This window comes from Mesoplodon mirus (assembly GCF_964341445.2).
Source record: "Mesoplodon mirus genome assembly, chromosome: 4".
NCBI classification, from domain to species: domain Eukaryota; kingdom Metazoa; phylum Chordata; class Mammalia; order Artiodactyla; family Ziphiidae; genus Mesoplodon; species Mesoplodon mirus.
Genome location: NC_138979.1, coordinates 53,389,796 through 53,408,498, shown reverse-complemented (window position 1 = coordinate 53,408,498; position 18,703 = coordinate 53,389,796). Strand labels below are relative to the sequence as shown.

The 18,703-nt window shown below is 47.2% G+C and overlaps 1 long non-coding RNA gene across 4 annotated transcripts in view; it reads right to left on the bottom strand.

Moving 5' to 3' along the window:
- LOC309801917 overlaps positions 1-18,703 on the bottom strand; it is a 139,820-nt gene that overhangs the window by 5,582 nt on the left and 115,535 nt on the right. For 2 of the 4 annotated variants that reach the window (XR_014293684.1, XR_014293685.1), the window contains exons 7-8: positions 17,130-17,241; positions 14,009-14,312 (exon numbers count right to left, since the gene is read on the bottom strand). This is a non-coding gene — a long non-coding RNA (uncharacterized lncRNA). Of the gene's footprint in view, positions 1-14,008; positions 14,313-15,917; positions 17,242-18,703 lie in introns of those variants that run through there. The other 2 variants (XR_014293686.1, XR_014293687.1) reach the window with 1 other exon arrangement.

The window sequence follows — 18,703 nt, the reverse complement described above, 5'->3', positions numbered from 1 at the left end:
TTGGACCAGGGACCCCAACAGTGACCACAACTAGAGGACTTCCTCATGGGTCATGAAAGCCCCAGGGAGAGGGCATAGGAGCCACCAAAAAATGACCAAAATGGGACTTTACACTGAGCTTGGTTTGTGAGGAATCAGAGCCCAATTTGATTTAGTTCAGAAACACTTCCAGTAATGACAATTCTTACAGCTCAAACAAGGCACAAAGACTTATGCCAGTTAACAGCAATGAACATTGTGTAGAGAAATTGCTATAGAAAAACTCTCTTGGGACCTGAACATTGTGTATTAAGAGTGGGAAAGAGAGTGCAAAGGTTGACATGAAGAACTCAGGACCAATCTACCTAATATTTGGGTGATTTTTTGTAGGGGGAAGTTTACTTTCGGGAATAATGCCCGGAAAATTTGTGTCTGATAAATTTGAAAAAGAGGTGCTGCAAAACCACAACAGTCTCTAGAGTGGTAGGAGGGAGTTTGGATTGAAGCATGTCATTTCACATTGTGTTATTCTTTTTGTGGTTAGAGTATCAAGCTTTAGAAGGCAAAGATATTTTGGGAAGTGAGGGCTTTATTTTGGTTACTCTGTGTTTTGTTTCCATTTGATTAGCCCAGAGCTCCTGGGCTAAGTACTTCTCTTGTCAATGAGTTTCTTGCCTTGACTCCTCATTGGAGTCTCACAAGCTGGTGTCATCATTGAATTTTCATTGTCATCTGTTTTGGGGACATTGGCTATTGCCCCGAAGCCCACAGGCCACAAGAGGGAAAAAACTGTGAAGGTATGGTTAAGGAAAGACAGCTTCCCTTGAGATTTTGACATGGAAGGACTGTGTAAAAGGCCCCCATGGCAAATCAGGGTAAATTCAGACTTAGGAACCAGAAAACTTTGAGGTGAGTGTGGTGGGCTCTCTACCAGTGGGACGGGTGCCTGGCTAAGAAGGTCTAACTTCTGGGTGAGTGGAGTGTTACACAGGGAAGCAGCTCAAGGATGCTTTGCTAAGTTGAGGATGAAGAAGCATAGTGCGGGGGGGGGGGTCAAAAAAACCAAGGGGACCATAACAGGTGCCAAATCCAAAAGATAGCTGAGGTGGAAGAGGAGAGGAAGCACAAAGGTGAGGGTGGAGTTGGGAAAAGAGACTGGGCTGAAGAGTCAGGACATTCTGTGAAGGAAATCATGTTCTAAGGCACCCTTGACACCCAGTGGCTGGTTCACTAGAGGAGAGTGTTGATCCTAAACATTCACCCCAGAGTCCGTTGAGAATCTGTAGACGTCATCTTCATGCCTGTCTGCTTTTCTTAACCATCCTGCTGCTTTGACTCTATTCTCTGTCTGAATCCATCTATCTACTCGGCCTTCAATCCCAAAGTGGCCAGGGAGAAGGAAGCACAGAGAAACCGCAAGAGTCCACTTGGCCACCAACCAGTAACAATAACAAAAGAACAGTTTTGATGAAGGATCAGAGGTTGAAATAAGCAAACATTTCAACTCATGGTTTTGTTTATGTCTCCTTGCCTCTCTCTACTTTGAGGAAAGAGATTTTAACAGTTCATACCAGTTAGATCCCTCTCCCAAATTGCAGATGGATCTGATTTCTGCCCATTCCTCCCTCTACTTTACCAGACAGGGGCCTCTTTAACTGTCTCCTCTGCACACTGTACTCCGTTTTGGGCTCCTGGATCAAGCAAGACCTCAGACAGGGGGAATGGCAGGATCTGGAGCTGCAGTTCTGTAGACATGTGCTGAGTCAACTTGGCAGCTGGTTCTTCGATGGCCTTGCTCCACTCCTCAGCACCACCTAGCCTGAGCTCCAGGTGTGGGCTTCTGATTCACTCACCATTTCTACCTTGATTCCCTAAGCCTCCAAGACTGGGTTTCTTTATCCTTTTTTTTTTTTTTTTTTTGCAGTACACGGGCCTCTCACTGTTGTGGCTTCTCCCATTGCAGAGCACAGGCTCCGGACACGCAGGCTCAGTGGCCATGGCTCACGGGCCTAGCCACTCCGCGGCATGTGGGATCCTCCTGGACCGGGGCACGAACCCATGTCCCCTGCATTGGCAGGCGGACTCTCAACCACTGTGCCACCAGGGAAGCCCGTGTTTCTTTATCTTGTCCCTCCTGCTCCATCTTGCAGCCATGTCTTAGTCTGAAGTCTTGCCCTTGAATCCTAGTACCTGTCCTCTGTCATTCCCTCAAATTATACCTAATACTTCCCTCCCTCCAATACAGACCTTCTAGCCTGGATCTGCCTGACTAGCATGGGGATGTCCACTGGTTACCCCCAAACTTCCCCTAGGCCAGCCCATCTCTCTGGACTTCTAGGATCACCTATTGCTGAGACCACCCTCCACCACGTGCCTTGCCTTGGTGGGTCTCTCTGTGTCTTGGCCAACCTTGTGTGACCTATTCCCTGCCCTCTAAGCCATTGTTATTCTCAGTGGTTCTAATATCATTAATCCAATAGCCAACAAGTACTTATTTATGGAACACCATCTACATGATTGGTACTGTAGGAGCAACGTCCCTCAGCCAAATGACAATTGAGAGGCAACAAACTTCAGCTTGTAGTGATATGAGACCAAATGTGAAGTTATCTTCATTTACCCTTTTGGAAGAATTATTTGACCAAGTGTATTAGGTATCTATTGCTGCATAACAAATTACCTCAAAATTTAGTGGCTTAAAATAAGAAAAAATAATCTCTCACAGTTTCTATGGGTCAGGTATTAAGAAGTAGTTTAGCTGGGCAACTATGGCTTGGGGCGTCTCATGAGGCTGTAGGCAAGATGTCAGCTGGACTGCAGTTATCTGAAGGCTTGTCTGGTGCTGAAGGACTTATTTCCAAAGTATTGGATGCAATTTGTTGCTGAGTGCTGAGAACACCATAGTTCTCCCCACAAGCCTTTATATGGCTTCGTAAGTGTCCCCATGACATGGTGGCTGGCTTCCTCCAGAGCAAGTAATCCAAGAGACCAAGGATGGAGCAGCAATGTCTTTTATGACCTAACCTTGGAAGCCACAGATGTAACTTCTACCATATTCGGTTGGTCACACAGGTCAGATTCAATGTGGTAGGGGCAACATAAGGAAACAGATAATAGGAGTTGAGGATCATTGGGGACCATCTTGGAGACTGACCACCATGCCAAAGAACAATTCAGCTTAGGGGCCAGGAAGATTTTTATCTATTAATAAGATAATATTTAAGGTTTTATCTCCAGTGCTGGAACAGTGCCTAGCATATAGTAAGTACTCAATAAACACTGAGTGAATGCATGATTGAGTGAACAGTATACATTACTTTCAGGAAGTACTCTGTAGTTTATAAAGTACTTTTCCAGATCTTATACAATTTGATTATCACCTCTGTGAGACAGATCAGGCTAGTATTATGAATCCTATTTATAGAAGTATTCATATGTAGTGTTATTAATACTATTTTACTTCAGATATGTAAAGCATCACCTAAAGTCACACAGCCTGAATCTGATGCCCTTTCTCCCTGGTCTAGTCATACCACAGGATCATGTTGTAACCCCAGCTCACTGGGCTTTGTTCATCTCATTGGCTATGAGGTGGGTTTTTTGAAGTATAGGTGAAATGACCCTTGGGAGGCTGAGCCAGCGCCGTTTTATGGTTTACTGGGTGGATTTACTGCAAAGCTAGTGACCTTCCAGGGCAATTCCAAACATTTTGGCAAGTAAGAGCCACTTATCTGTGACTTCACGCAACAAACTGAAACAATTCCAGAAGACGGTAACCTGATGTTTAACAACATTTACAGTCACTCATGACAATGCAGCTGCAAGCATTTGTGAAAACATCAGTGGGTTCTCAGAATAGGTGTCAAGTCCAGCTGGTTTCCTTAATCTCATGGGAGAAATCTCTCTTCCATGATACCTGAAGTTGCTGACATTCTCAGTGTTTCCAACAGTTACATTTTTTCTTTTCAGGTTTGTCTCCTAGGTGGAATATTTTAAATATAGATCCTAACTGAGGTTTTTCCTTATAGAAACTCATTTTTCTTTAGCTAAATAAGTGAGAATATTCAGATAAAAATGAACTATGAAATCACTGAAAGGGACATAAATTATTCTGATATCAAGACACAAATTGTAACAAGAGAAATTTCAATGCCAAAAGCAGTAAGTAATTCATTAGGAAGAAGTACATTTTGAAGATAAGTAATAAATAGTGTCTCGAACTGCTGATAATTCCATCTCTGGGGGGGGCTCATCTGGGTGGGTGGAGGTTCCCCCCAGAAGAAACATCCCATTCTCAGCCCAGGGTCTGTAGGCTGCAGTTCCTAACAGCTGTGGCCAGGCAGGGGACCCCAGTGAGCTTGGGCTTCTCCTGCAGGCTCATGACTGCCCAACTCTTCCTATCAGCTATGCAACCCAGCCTCTCTCTAACGAGCCAGTTAGGAGTTCTTGGGCATTACCAAATAAAAAGAAACCCAGAAGAAACATTCAGTATTTATATAAAGTAAATATTTTCTTCCCCTGACTACTCTATCCTCCTTCAGTTTCAGAAGAACCTTTGTCTCTAGATTAGTCCAGCTGAAGTTATTTTTCTTACCATCTGTAAGGGGGATTTTCCATTTTTCCAACAAGAAAATAACCCTTGGGCTAAAGGAACTGTGAAAATGTTTAGTCTCCAGAAAGGCATGAAGACTCTCAGGGTGGCAGAATCCCTGCAACTCAGTTTGGGAGAGGGCCATTTTGTCATTGATGAAATAGCCCCTCTTGCTGTTCCTTTGCACACTCAGCATCAAATTTCTGGCCCGGGGCTTCCCTGGTGGCGCAGTGGTTGAGAGTCCGCCTGCCGATGCAGGGGACACGGGTTCGTGCCCCGGTCCGGGAAGATCCCACATGCCGCGGAGCGGCTGGGCCCGTGAGCCATGGCCGCTGAGCCTGTGCGTCCGGAGCCTGTGCTCTGCAGGGGGAGAGGCCACAACAGTGAGAGGCCCGCGTAAGGCAAAAAAAAAAAAAAAAAAAAAAAAATTTCTGGCCCACAATTCACAAATAACTGTTCTTCAGGATGTCATGGAGAGATTTATCAGGGTGGGTTGCTGCTGGAATGCACAATTATCCAACTAGGTGGTGTGGAGCAACAGAAGAGATACTGGCCTTGGAGCCTTGACAGCTGGCTCTAGTCTCAGTTTTCTTGTTGCGTGATCATGTGCAAGTCATTTCCTCTCCATGTGTCTCAGTTTCCCCAACTGTAAAAAGACTGTGATGAACTGGCCTATCTCTCCTTTCTAGGCTTAATGATTTATGAGTTACCCTGAAAGGGACCTAGTGAGGTCAGGATCAGGGCTGTTTGTACAATAACTTACATGAAATGAGTGATGAAGTAGGCCATTCTCTGTGTATTCTTGAGGAGAAAAGAGCAGTTTTAAAGCATATATTTGTATTAGTGAACTGTGTTACACCAGGCCAATGGATGTGAGGGGATACTTGTTGGGGAGGAAGCAGGGATGGTGATGATCAGAGCAAAGCTGACAAAGACCTGGTTCAGGAGGACAGTGCTAAAACTATCAGTCAAGGTAATCAGGAAGCCGGGTGAAGAGTCAGAAGACCAAGGTCAAAGCAAGACAAAGTGAGGAACTGAACAGTATACACAGCAGCAGCTGAAATAGCTTGTAAGTGAGGCCCCTCCTGCCCCAGTCAGGGAGCCTTTTACATGCTTCCTGCTGAGCCAGGTGCTGAGGATGAGGCTCCACACTTGGACAACCCACTGTTTTCCAGCTCAAGAAGGGTTGTGGGGAGAAAAGTGAGTGTGGCTGGAGTGGGGAGTGAACCCATCCAATGTTTTTACGTGACTGAATATTTATGCAAATAAATATGCAAAACAATCTATTGAAATGAAAGATAAAATATAAATTATAACAAATTCCTATCAACTTTGAAAATCAACATTACTAAGGTAAAACTGCTATTTAATCCCCTGAAAATGCAATTAAATCTTTAAAAATATTTTTATGAAAATAAAAGTTTGATACCTGAAATAAAATGTGCAGGCTGAAAAATAAATAAACAAAATGATTCTAGCTTCCAACGTCTATCTGTGGTCAACATAAAGAATTAGTCTGATGCCTCTGGTATGTTATGGATAGGCCTGCAAATGAATTAAAAGTATTATGAGGGCTTCCCTGGTGACAGTGGTTAAGAATCCGCCTGCTAATGCAAGGGACACAGGTTCGAGCCCTGGTCCGGGAAGATCCCACATGCTGCGGAGCAACTAAGCCCATGCGCCACAGCTACTGAACTTGCGCTCTAGAGCCCGTGAGCCACAACTACTGAAGCCCGTGCGCCTAGAGCCCGTGCTCCACAACGAGAAGCCACTGCAATGAGAAGCCCGCTCACCGCAACAAGAAAGCCTGCGCACAGCAGCGAAGACCCAGTGCAGCCAAAAATAAATATGGCTGCTATTCAGCTGTTAATGTAACAAATAAGCATCCTAAGTGTCAAATTACTGTTTTGGAGGGCAGGGGAAGGGCCATAGAGTTGACTGGGGTGATCAATGAGGGAGTCTCAGAGCAAGTAAGGTTTCCTTCCACGTTAAGCTGACTCCTTGGCCTTGCAGTTGCCCATCTATCTGCAGGGCCCACACAATCAGCATAGGTGCCACCCCCGCAGTTGCCAGGATTTGGGGGAGGAGATGGAGGGGAGTCAGCGTCTTACCCAGACTAGTTTGAGTGTGTCATTCTTCGAGCAGCCTGGGATGAGGTTTGCAGATCACTTCTCATGAACCCCTAGGCTCAGGGACAACACTTAGAAAAGGCAAAACACCATGGGGCAGCTCAAAGAAGAGAGTTCCTGCTGGGGTGGAAGCCACCTGTCAACACCCAACAGTGACGTGGCAGCCATGTGAAGGAGCCACCTTGAAATCACATCTTCCAGCCCCAGTCAAGCCTCCAGGTGACAGCAGCCCCAGCCAACAACTTGACGTCATCAAAGACCCAAACCAGAACCACCAGCCTAAGCCACCCGTAGATTCCTCACCCACAGAAACTGTGAGAGATAAGGATTGTTTATTGTTTTAAGACACCAAGTTTTGGGGTAATTTGCTACACAGCAATAGATAACTAATGCAGGAGGGTAGACATCTATTGGGCTCATGTGTCAGGATTGGTGAGATTCCCCCTGACATTTTCTACTCCCCATCCTCTTGGAAAGTCCTTCATCGTGAGAGACAGAAAGAGAGAAGCCACGGTGCCCCTCTGTCCTCTGCAGAGCTGGGAACAGAGACTAGACAACCCAGGCTGCCTCTTTGGCTCTCAGCTGTGCTAGCCAGCAATGCTTTGACCATTTCTACCAGGAGTTAGCAAATTTTTCCTTAGAAGGCCAGACAGTCAGTATTTTAGACTTCACAAGCCATACACAATACCTCTGTTACAACTACTCAATTCTGCCCCTGTAGCACAAAAACAGCATTAGACAATATACAAATGAATGGGCATGGCTGAGTTCTAATACAGCTTTACTTAGAAAAACAGGTGAGTGATTCATGGGCTGTAGTGTTCTAATCCCAGGTTTATACAAAGGAAAAACACAATACAGGAAGGTCTGTGGCCAGACAGGCTCAGAGGGCCAGAAGGACACTTCCCATAGAGGAGAGGCTGTTTATGAACTGCCTTACCCTGGGCCCCACTATTGCCTTACCCTTGCTGCAGGAGGCCAAGATATTTATCGTCTCTTGCAAACAAAACTACACATGAAGAATATGTAAGGGAGCTCCAGGTTTACTGACAGTCTGGGCATCTGTTAGGTATGTTACTGAGTAAATGGCCACATCTGCTGGAAAATCTCTTTTAGCCCCTGGAAGAACTGTGTGCCAGGCACTGCTCCAGTGGTTACTGCTTTCACACATAGTACCTCCCTTTTTTCTCATCTCCAATTATTGTTTTACAGCAAATTACCCCCAGACTCAATGGCTCACTCACATGGCTGGCAAGTTGGTCCCTCTCCACAAGGCTGCTTGAATGTCCTCACAACATGGTAACTGGCTTCCCCAATAGCTACCTATCGAGAAGACCAAGGAAGGAGCTGTAATGCCTCTGTGACCTGCTCTGGAAGTCACACATTGCCATATCCTTTGCATTCTATTGTCCACCTAGGTCAGCCCTGATTCAATGGGAAAGGGACCATACAAGAGCAAGTATACCAGGAGGTAAGGATCGCTGGGAACCATATTGGAGGCTGGGTAGAATGAGTGGGTTCTGAGATTAGCGTCATACTGACAGTCGCCACTACAAAAGCTTGCCCACTTAAGTTTGGTGGTTGTGTGAGGAGGGGCAAATGGAAGAGACTCATCACTTGTTTGCTCAAATCTGTATAGGTGACTTGTTTTTCCAGGCCCTCAATATTGAGGGCATCAAGGTACCAATGGCTGTGGTTTTCAGCTACATTTGACCATAAGTTTTCATTATTGGGGTTCTAATACTACCATCCTTGATGCTCTGACATTCCTAAGAGTCTGCAGTAAACATATGTCTTTCTGTTTGGGATTCCCAGCATCTGAATACCTTCCTAGAAGAATTTCCCATTGTGTGAGTCTTGGTAGGGGCAGGTTCCTGTCCGGTTTTTCAGCCTGTCAGTCTTTGATTTACCCTATGTCTCTCCCAAATCCCTTTGCTATTTAAATTAGCTATTCAGTTTCTGTTACTTGCAACTGGGAATCCTGGCTGGTCCTGCATCTCCAGAAGTTATACTCAGAGGAGGGCCATTTGGTGCCAAAGTCACTACGACTCTGCTGTTATTGTAGTAACAGTTGACAGAGTAGAACATAGACCTCAGAGTCAGACAGATCTAGGTTTGAATTCCAGCCCTGCCACTTTAATGCAACAAATTAACTTTCAACAAGTTACTTAACATCTCTCAACTTGAGTTCCTTCACTCTTAAAATGAGGAAACATTTAGCTTGCAAGACTGCTATGAGGATTAGCACATAGCATTGTGCCTGACACATAGTAGGTGCTTAATGACTGTTCTTATATAGCAAATGATAATGGTGATATAATAAATGATAACTGCTCTTATATAACAATGGCAGCAATGATGGACACGTGCTGTGCTTCCTCCTTATGTAAATCCCTTTCAGGGTTTCTTGAAGAGGCAAAGTTACTACCACCTGATGACAGGTCTTTGGAACTTGAACTTCCCCATCTCTCAATAATAATTGCTCTTTAGAATTCTCAAGGGTGGCCCTACCTGTGGTGTTGAATAGATTCTTCCAGTGAAGAACTTGCTACACGTCCTCCAGGAACTAATCCAGAGCATGACTGAGAGATACCTCCAGTCCCATCTGCAGTGCTTTGCAAATGGAACTCTTTGTGGCCTGCCCTGAGACCCTAGAGCATCCAAGATGGGCATGTTACTTCAAGTCCTGTTGTGGTCCTTGCAGCGTGGTCCCAGGTCATCCAGACTTTTGGCCTGGGCCCCCAGATAGCCTTGAGGCTACTAGAGACACACTAGATGGAAAGGCACACTCGGAGACGCTCTGCTCTAGCAGGAGCTGTTTTCTCCCGTGCCTTCTTTGAGCTGTGGAAGCTGTTCTACGGTGTTTCCCCATTTCTATCATGGCTGCTGAGTCAGTACTGGTTGTTGACACATGGCTTCAGTCCCACCCCATGTGGGCCTCTCCACAGGTTGCTTGAGTGTTGCTACAATGTGGTGCTGACTTCCCCAAGAGAAAGCACAAAGTTATTTTTGTCCTTTTGGCTACCTATTGGCGAGGAAGGACTACACACAGCGTGAACACCTAGAGGTAAGAGTCATATGGGCCCTTTTGGAGGCTGGATACCACACATCTCATCCCAAATAAGGGCGCTCATGGGTGGTAGAAACTGTCCTGTATACAGAGAATGAGATGGATGCTCTTACTGGTCTCTGCATGGTGGGATGGAGAAAACTGTGGGCTGGCAGTCAGGACCTGGGCGTCAGTGCTGGCTCTGCCCCTGGCCTCCTATAGGTCCTTGAATGAGTCATGTCCCCTAGTGGACCGGTAGTTTTCTGTTTGTTTTTTTTTTGCGGTACGCGGGCCTCTCACTGTTGTGGCCTCTCCCGTTGCGGAGCACAGGCTCCGGACGCGCAGGCTCAGCGGCCATGGCTCACGGGCCCAGCCGCTCCGCGGCATGTGGGATCTTCCCGGACCGGGGCACGAACCCGTGTCCCCTGCATCAGCAGGCGGACTCTCAACCGCTGTGCCACCAGGGAAGCCCTGGACCGGTAGTTTTCTTAACCACAGATAAGAAAGGCTTTTGAACTTGGGTCAGTGTGGCATAGGGGGCCAATCCCTACCACTTAGCCAGTTCCTTCATCTCTGTGGACTTCAATTTCCTCATCTGTAAAAGTGAGGATAAGAATACCACCTCCCTCCTAAGGTTGATGTGAGGAATAAATGAGCTGGGCTGTGTATTATGCTCACCACATAGAAGGTGCTCAGTAAATGTTTGCTGCCATTATTAGCAGCAGAAGTAGCAACATCACCTCTGGCTTTGAGGTCTCTGATTCCACAATCTGTTCTTAGCCCTGAGAACAAAGGGCTTCTGTAGTACCCTCCCTCCTCCTCCATCAGTTCAGACTCTTGATGCCCTCTGGGGCTGGCTTTGGGCAGCTGCACTCAGGCCTCTGGGGTAGACTGGAGGTGTCTGTTTCCTTTCTCAGCATCTGGTGGTCAAGGCACTTGCAAACCTGTTACAGCTGAAATCAGGAACCAAGCAACCAGAGCAGCCTCATGCTGAGAGCTGGGGCCAGTCCTTGGGACAACTGTGAATTATGTAATCACAGGGTGGCAGAGATGGAGTGGGTCTCAGACCTCATCTGGTCCCTGATCTAACCAGCCCCCCCGCCCCAGCCTGTGGGGTCACCATCTCTCCTCACAAGCCCTGTGTGAACAGCTGGCTGAAGACCCACCATTCATGCTTGAGGTCCATGGCAGCAGCCATCAGATGACTGCCGGCTTGAGCCCTACCTGCCCAAACCCACTCTGTGGCAAAGCCATTGTGTGAAGGCTTCAGCTCCAAGTCCTCACCCCACTCCTAGAGACCACATGGGTGACATCATCCTATCCAAACCCATTCTCCTCATGATCAGCTAGGAGCCAAGGCCTCTTCAGGTACCCTTTGGCTCCCAGACTCCATCCCCACACTGTTCTGTTCATTTGCTCAGCTGGCCTGCCCCGCCTCCCCCATCCCCCTCATCCCCTCCTCTCCATGACCACAAACTCCTCTGTATCCTCACCCTTCTCCTGCGACACTCCCTTCTCTCTGCCTGCTGTCCTCTCAGGCCGGGGTTGCCATTCTCACATGCTCTCCTCAGGGTCGGAGGGTAAGTCTGCAATCCTCCTGGCTCCCCAGGCCACACCTATACACCCCTTCATCTTGTAAAACCCCTGCTCCTTCAGACTCGCACCATTCATCCCCCCCCACCCCCGTCCCTGATGCTTCCCTGGGCCTTCTGGTCAACCACTCGCTCACTGACCACCTTGGCTCCTGGGCTCCTGGAGTTCTTTCCACCCCAACTCCTTCCTGATTCCTGGGCCCTAAATCATGCATGAGGATAACTTTTCCAGGATTCCAATTTTGACCTCATTGCCAGGAACACTTTTGTACCTTAGCTACCCATTCTTTTCCCATCACCAAAAGGGCATAACCTCCCAAATTCCAAACCCAAGTGTCTCACTCTCTGGTCATCATTGCCTGTCCTTCCAGCGTACTTCCTCAAGCCCCCCTGTAACAATTCTTTGATCTCATGCTGAACCCATGCCTACTGGGCCCAGTTCTTCCCCACTATCCATCAGTGGCTTCACTTCCCTTTCTTTCTGTCTCAGATTCCATGGTCCTTCATTGGACTCACTCCCTTGAACACACCTCCAACTCCCTTGCACCTCTTGGCCTCCTCTGCCCTTTACCCTCCTTGCAAAAGTGTCTGGCCTTAGTACAGGGCTCTTATGTTTGTAGAGCTTCCAAAGACACATGATTGTCTTTGGACATTTGGGTGGTCACATACGATGTAGGGTAGGGATTCATACTTCTGTCTTATGTATGAGGTACTAAGGCTCAAAGAGGTGAAGTGCCTTTTCTAGATTTGTCCAAAGCTGAGCCTCAAACCCATGTCTCTTGGCCCAAGTCCACCTCACCTCTTGAAGGCAGCCTTTCTAGAATAGGTTGGGATTTGGAGACTTGGTGATGAGGGTGTGAGTGGGAGCAGGGCACCTCTACAGAGGGGAAAGTGTTCCCTAGTGATGACGGGGGCAGGGAAGGCGGTGGTCCAGAGGGAGTGGGACTGTGGTGGTCCTCACAGGCCCTGTAGAGTCTGAGAAATTCTCTCAGAGGCTGTCTTGCAGAGGTGCATTGGCCGTGAAATGAAAAACCAGATGCCATTGGTAAAGCACACTGTCTGAAACAGCATTCCTCCAGCTTCCCAGCCTTCTGCAAATCCCATTCCTTTCCTTGTCAGGCCTCAGAGGCTGAGGGCCCTGCACTGCTCTGCACATCAAAGACACCACCAGCTTTCCTGGCACAGCTCTCAGAGGCTTTTAACCAGCCTCTGACAATAAAATCACTTTTAAATAAAAACCAAGACTCAATATTCGGCAGAAAAGGGATTAACAGGATCAGTAGGGGGATGACATCATGTTATTTTTGTTGGCACTTCCCCAGCTCAAGTGTACGGAGTCTGGGTGTGGAGGGCGGATATATATTTTTTTTCTTTTCAACTGATTTGGCTGCTCTGAGTCTAGGTCTGGAAAATCTGGGGAGCTAGAGGGAGCTAGCAGGGCTCGGGGTGACTCTCCAGCAGCTCAGGGCATCTGCCCGCTCAAGGGGGTGAGCACACTGGGCCTGCAGAGACTGAAGTGGGCCTTCTGCTGTGTCATTTTCCTGGGGCCTCAGGTAATGGGAAAGGAAAGTGCCTATTTGGTGATCAGGCCCTGAACTTAGAGAAAGGTGCCCTCGAAAATGGGCAAATGTCCTGGTACAACCAGTGGTGGAGACAGATTGACCTAGAGAACCAGGACCTGGCCCATTCACGCACAGCCCTCTGGGTGATGCAGCTGGGCCACGCCCAGAATGACAGAGCACCCAGGGCCTTAGGGGACTCTTGCTCCACTGGTTGCCAACCTCAATATTTTTTTTTTTTTTTTTTTTAGTTAAGGAGCTTGGACTTCAAGTGAGGTGCTACAAGTAGCCCACTGCATATCAAAGACTGGAAGAAGATGAGCTGCAAGGCTTGGAGCCTCCTGGCTGCACCTCCCTGGCTCCTGAGCTGCCTTGGAATCTAACACCAAACATACAAACTGAAAATTTCTGATCATTGATTCAGAGAACACTTACTAAGTCCTGGCCCAATTTCTATTCATTCATTCAGTAAACACTTACTAAGTGCCTGGCACTTCTCCAGGTGGAGGGGGTACACTGGTGAGCAAAACCAGGCACATTCCCCACATTCCCTCATGGGGCTGATGTTTTGGTGTTGATTAATACACATTAAATAAACAATGACACAAATGAATGTTAACTCCCTCCTACGCCAACATGTATGAAGAAACTGATTTGTGAAAGTGCCAGATGCTTAGCACTCCAGCCTCTGGACTACCAAACCTTTCCAACTTGGGCCCACGTTCCCTCCCACCTAACCCCCAGCACCATCCAGACCTCAATGCATTTCTCCAGGTTTAACTTGTGTTTTTCCACCTCCAGGGATGCCTCCTCTCCTCTTTCCTCCTTTCTCTCCACCAGGCATCTCCAGTACCCCTGGAAAGCCCTGGAACAGCCTCATGTGTCTGAAGTCTCCTCCTTTGGAGGTGACCTGCCAGCCCTCCTCAGCACCACTGCTAGGTCTGGGAAAGAGGGGAGCAGCCGGCATTGGCTGAGGAGCAAGAAACCCAGGCAGGATCCTCATCCTGCTGCCGAGACCTTAGATGAGTCACCCCATGTCACAGAGGAGCCCATGAACTCACCTCAAGTCCAGATTTGTTTGCTCCTCTCAGGTGTGTGCAGCTCCTTACCTTGGGAAAGACCCTGAAGGCCAGGGTCCATTCTCTCCTTCTCTGTCTTCTCCCAGTGCCTCAAGCTGGTTTGGAGCCAAACATGACATTTGTCCATCGACTACACATCTTGTTGGGTGCTCCTGGGCCAGCGTCCCTCACTTGCTCACTGCTGCCTCGAGCTGCTTGGAGCTTTCTTCTCCTGGGAAGACTGAAGGTGCTCCTTCTGGGATCTCATTCATACTCCCAAACATTTGTTGAGCACCTGCTCTCCAGATCCTGTGCTAGGGATGGCACCTTCTCCTCCCTTCCAAGAGCATAGGATCTAGGGGAGGAAGCAGGCAACTGAAGCAACCATGACAGTATTATGTGCAAGGTGGGGTCAGGGATGCCACCCAGACATGGGGTCCCTCCCCACTCCTTCCAGAAGGCAGCATCCTCAAATCTACACGGGTGAGCAGAAGGGTGGGTTATCTGCCTCTCAGGGCCTCCCATAGTATTGGCGGGTTTGCCTCCTGGAACCCTGAGTCACTGGGTGCTTGAGAGGCTACAGGTCCCTCTCCTCTGAGGCCAGTGAATAGATGAGGGTTCCTTTGCCACCCCATCTTGTTGGGCTTCCTAAAACAGCCATGTCAGGCTGAACAAGGCATAAGCTGAGTTCTCTACTGAAGAGGTTGCGGCCACTTTGGAATTATAACATAGGAGAAGAACAGTCCTATTTCTTATTAATTTGGACTTGCTCCTGAATTTTAAAGGAAAGGCACTTAAAGTCTATCACAAGCGGAGGTCCCAGTGACATCTGACCTGGTTCACCAAACCCTGAGCTTCTCCCACAGTTTAGCAAGGGTCCAGGTCTTCCCATCGCCACCCAGCTCCCCCTCGCCACTAGAAGTTTCTAACTCTCTGGATCCATCCTTTCCAGCCCCTCCTTCTGATACCCCTGCCCTGGGACATTCATTCTAGAGTATTGCCCATTCAGCCATTTGCTCAGCCATCCTCTCCTCTCCAGTCCTTCTCATGGCCCCTCAGATCCTAGGGACCAGCAGGGACCAAGGAAGGAGAAGTTCCATGTCCTGTAGTCTCTGGTCACCAGTGGATATGGATTCCTGTCTTTGGATTTCTTCTCAACATTTCCATCAGTGTGAGCTGCATGCATGTGGGTTCTACAATCTAATAGTGCTACTAGATTATGAATATACTCTTCTCCCCAAAACAGTAATTAATCTGGGGAGATAGTACTGTTTAAGCCACAGAAGAGAAATAGAGCTGTTCAGGGGTGCTGGAGATAGCCCATACTGGCTTGCTAGAGATGATTGTTAAGTCTTCAGGAACTTTGCAAGTCAGTTGTTAAACACTGCCATTATTAAAGAGTAAATTATATAAGCTTATAATTAAGTACATTCTATTAAAAACAAAATTTAATAAATACTAAAAATTTGTTCCTTCTTAATTGTTTTACGACACTTGACTATCATCTGTGTTCTTGAAGTTACTCACATCTACGGCATCTATCTGGTGCTAACTTCATGGCAAATTATGGCCTAATACACGAGAACAGAACTCTATAGTCTGTGGAGTCAGAGAGATTTGGGTTCAAATCCTGGCCCATCGATGATCAGAAATGGTTTCTTTTTTTCACTTGAGTTTCCTCATCTCTGAAACAGGCTGGTAGCAACAGCACTTACCTCACAGGGTTACTGTGAAAATTAATGGATATAATTATAAGCCAGCTGACACCTGAGAGGAGAGGCAAGCTTCCCTTTGCCCCTCTGGATCCCGTACAGGATGAGGAGGCTGCAGCTGGCTCCTTCCCTGCTGGATGCCACCCATAGGCGTGGCCCTCGATCCCATGTCACAGCTCCTGTCCTCACAGCTCTTGCCTCTCCCGCGTCTTATCCCTTTAGCCCAGGGTGGCGATGGCTCCACACCACCCACCCTGGGGTGCTGCATTCTCCCCCACACCCTGCCCACACTTTTGTAAATAGCCCCTTTCTTCAACTCTCCTCAAATTAAGTGACATGAGTGTTCAACCTGCTTCCGGCGGGGCCTGATGGAGAAACTTAGCACAGTACCTGGTTCCTAGGACGTTCCCCGACCAATGGAAGCAATTATTCACATGAGAACAGAAAACTCTGTGCCCTGTTAAAGGGACACCTGGGCATATTAATGCAGCAACAGTCACTGATGCAACGGGTACTTATCACATTATTTAAGTTCATTTTTCATTTATTATGAAGTACCCACCATGTGTCAGTCAGCAAGGTCTCTGGAGATTAACTTCTCAGCAGGGGGAGGGGGCTTGCTGGCATTTCCTCTTTCATGACAGCTACAAGCAAACTTGGCAGTCTCAAGATGATGTACCAGTCAGAGCTCTCACCCAGAACTGAGGAGTAAGTCATTATCGGGAAAAGTGGGTTCCACTCACTGAGTGCTCTCTGGGGAGGACATACACACACAGGGATACGTGGCCCTGTCAAAAGAGGCCTTCCTCTGGCCCAAACCTAGGTGTGAGATCATATGCCAAAGACTTGGGGCATTCCCTAAGGGGAGAGCCCTGGATGGGGGTTGAGGGCTGGGTTCTAGCCCGTTTAGCTGCTACCTTTCTGCGGGTGAACAGTGATGACCTTGGTTTCTCTTCAGGACTTGGTTTCTTCCTCTGTAAACTGAGATGATTGGTGGATTAGTTTCCTCAGGCTGCTGCAACAAAGTACTACAAACTGGGGTGGCTTAAAACAACAGGAATTTATTCTCCCACAGTTCTAGAGGCCAGAAGTCCCAAGTCAAGTTGTCAGCAGGGCTGTGCTCTCTCTGAAGTTTCTACAGGGGATCCTTCCTTGCTCTTTCAGTTCCTGGTGATTCCAGTTGTTCTTTGGCTTATGGTAGCATCACTCCAATCTCTGCATCTGTCTTCACATGGTCTTCTTCCCTCTGTGTATCCTCTTTCCTTCTTCTAAGGACACCAGTCGTTGGATTTAGGGCCCATCGTAATCCAGTATGATCTCATCTTGATCTTTAACCAATTACATTGCAAAGACTTTATTTCCAAATAAGGTAACATTCTGAGGTTCACGGTGGACATGAGTTTTGGGGGGACACCATTTAACTCACTATAGTTGTATCATAGGTTCTCAACAGTTCTTACCAGTTTTGGCCCTTTGGAAGTTGGTAGGTATGTAGGATTCCCTAGTCAGGCACCTCTCCTTTGCTGGGACTCCTTTGAAAAAGACTGGGTGAGGCAGGATGTCGTCTGAGTTCTGTGGAGGAGAATCAAGAATTACTGGGGGTGGGGGTGTAATTACCACCAGCAGCACTACTGCTATTCAACACCATACCACGTCCCCCTTCTTCTTCCCTCCCCCACTGTCACTACTTGTCACTACTACCCACTCCTCCCCCCCCCTCCTCCCCCAGCTCTTACTACTGGCCTCTATTGAAGCCCGTCTCTGTGCAAGGCACCGGGCTGGGCACATCCATCATTTCTCGTCCTCCCAGTGGTGCAATGAAATTAGTAGCACTACCATCCCCACTCAAAGTTACAAAACTGAGCCTTCGTACAGCTAGGAAGTGGCAGAACCAGGATCTGCCCACAGGTCTGGCTGATCTGAAGCTCACGCTCTTGCCACACACCAGGATATTTTATTTTTAAAATTTATTCATATATTAAAACATTTTTTATTGGAGTATTTGATTTACAATGTTGTATCACCTGGATATTTTAGCACCAGGGAAACAGGACTCGGCTCTGGCTTTACTTGGATGATAACTTGTTTTCAAGGTGACGTTGTGAAACTGGCAAATTAGTGTATAAAATTTCCCTCTGAGTTGCCTGTTCTCATGTTTTCCTTCCTCCCCATACCCTCAACCCCCATGGTGGAGTCTAAGACCCTAAGGTCTGTTCCGGCCCCTTCAGTTTCTTAGATCCCTCCCTCCCGCTCAGGTAACAGTGTCCGATAACAGCATAAAATGCTGCCCTCACCTTACCCCCAACCCTCCAAGGGTCTCTGAGTTTTCATTAGCATGTGGTCCTATGTGTGTGGAAAGCCATTTTCTTTGCTCATTTTTCCTGCCCTTGTCCCTAATTCCTTCTAAGGGCATGGCTGGGCTCTGCCTATTTGACCAGGATGGACATTGCTGCTGCACTTTTACAGCTTTTATCATAATAGGGTGTGGTCTGCACTTTCATTACATAGTAGTTCTTCTTTTTACAAAACTTAAATACATACTTTAGCCAAGTCCTAAACAATAATACTTATGGAAACAGGGATTTTGTGTGTTTCATAGTTTTTCTAATACTTTAACGTCATCCCCGGTACTCAGTGGTGCTGGAGAGACACCTTTTGATGAGTGATGAACTTAGTGGTGCAACTATGTCCTGCTGCCTAAATGAGGCATCCTCCAAGGATGCTGGGGTTTTTCTTGGGGGATCATATCAGTGAAGATCAAGAGCAAAAGTTTGGGGGTTTATACACTGATGTAACTCTTTTGGAAATCAGTTGGTGATATGTATTAAGAGCCATATAACCTTTAACCTTATATTTCTAGAAAATAATTCCTGAGATAATAACTCCCAAAGCAGAAGAAAACTTGATTTCATAATTCCATTTATAATAGCAAACATTTGGACAGCAATCTAAGATTCCAATGACTGGGACAAATAAATCGTGGTGTAGCCTTCTTTATAGAATATTATGCAACTATTAAAATGATGCTTACTCT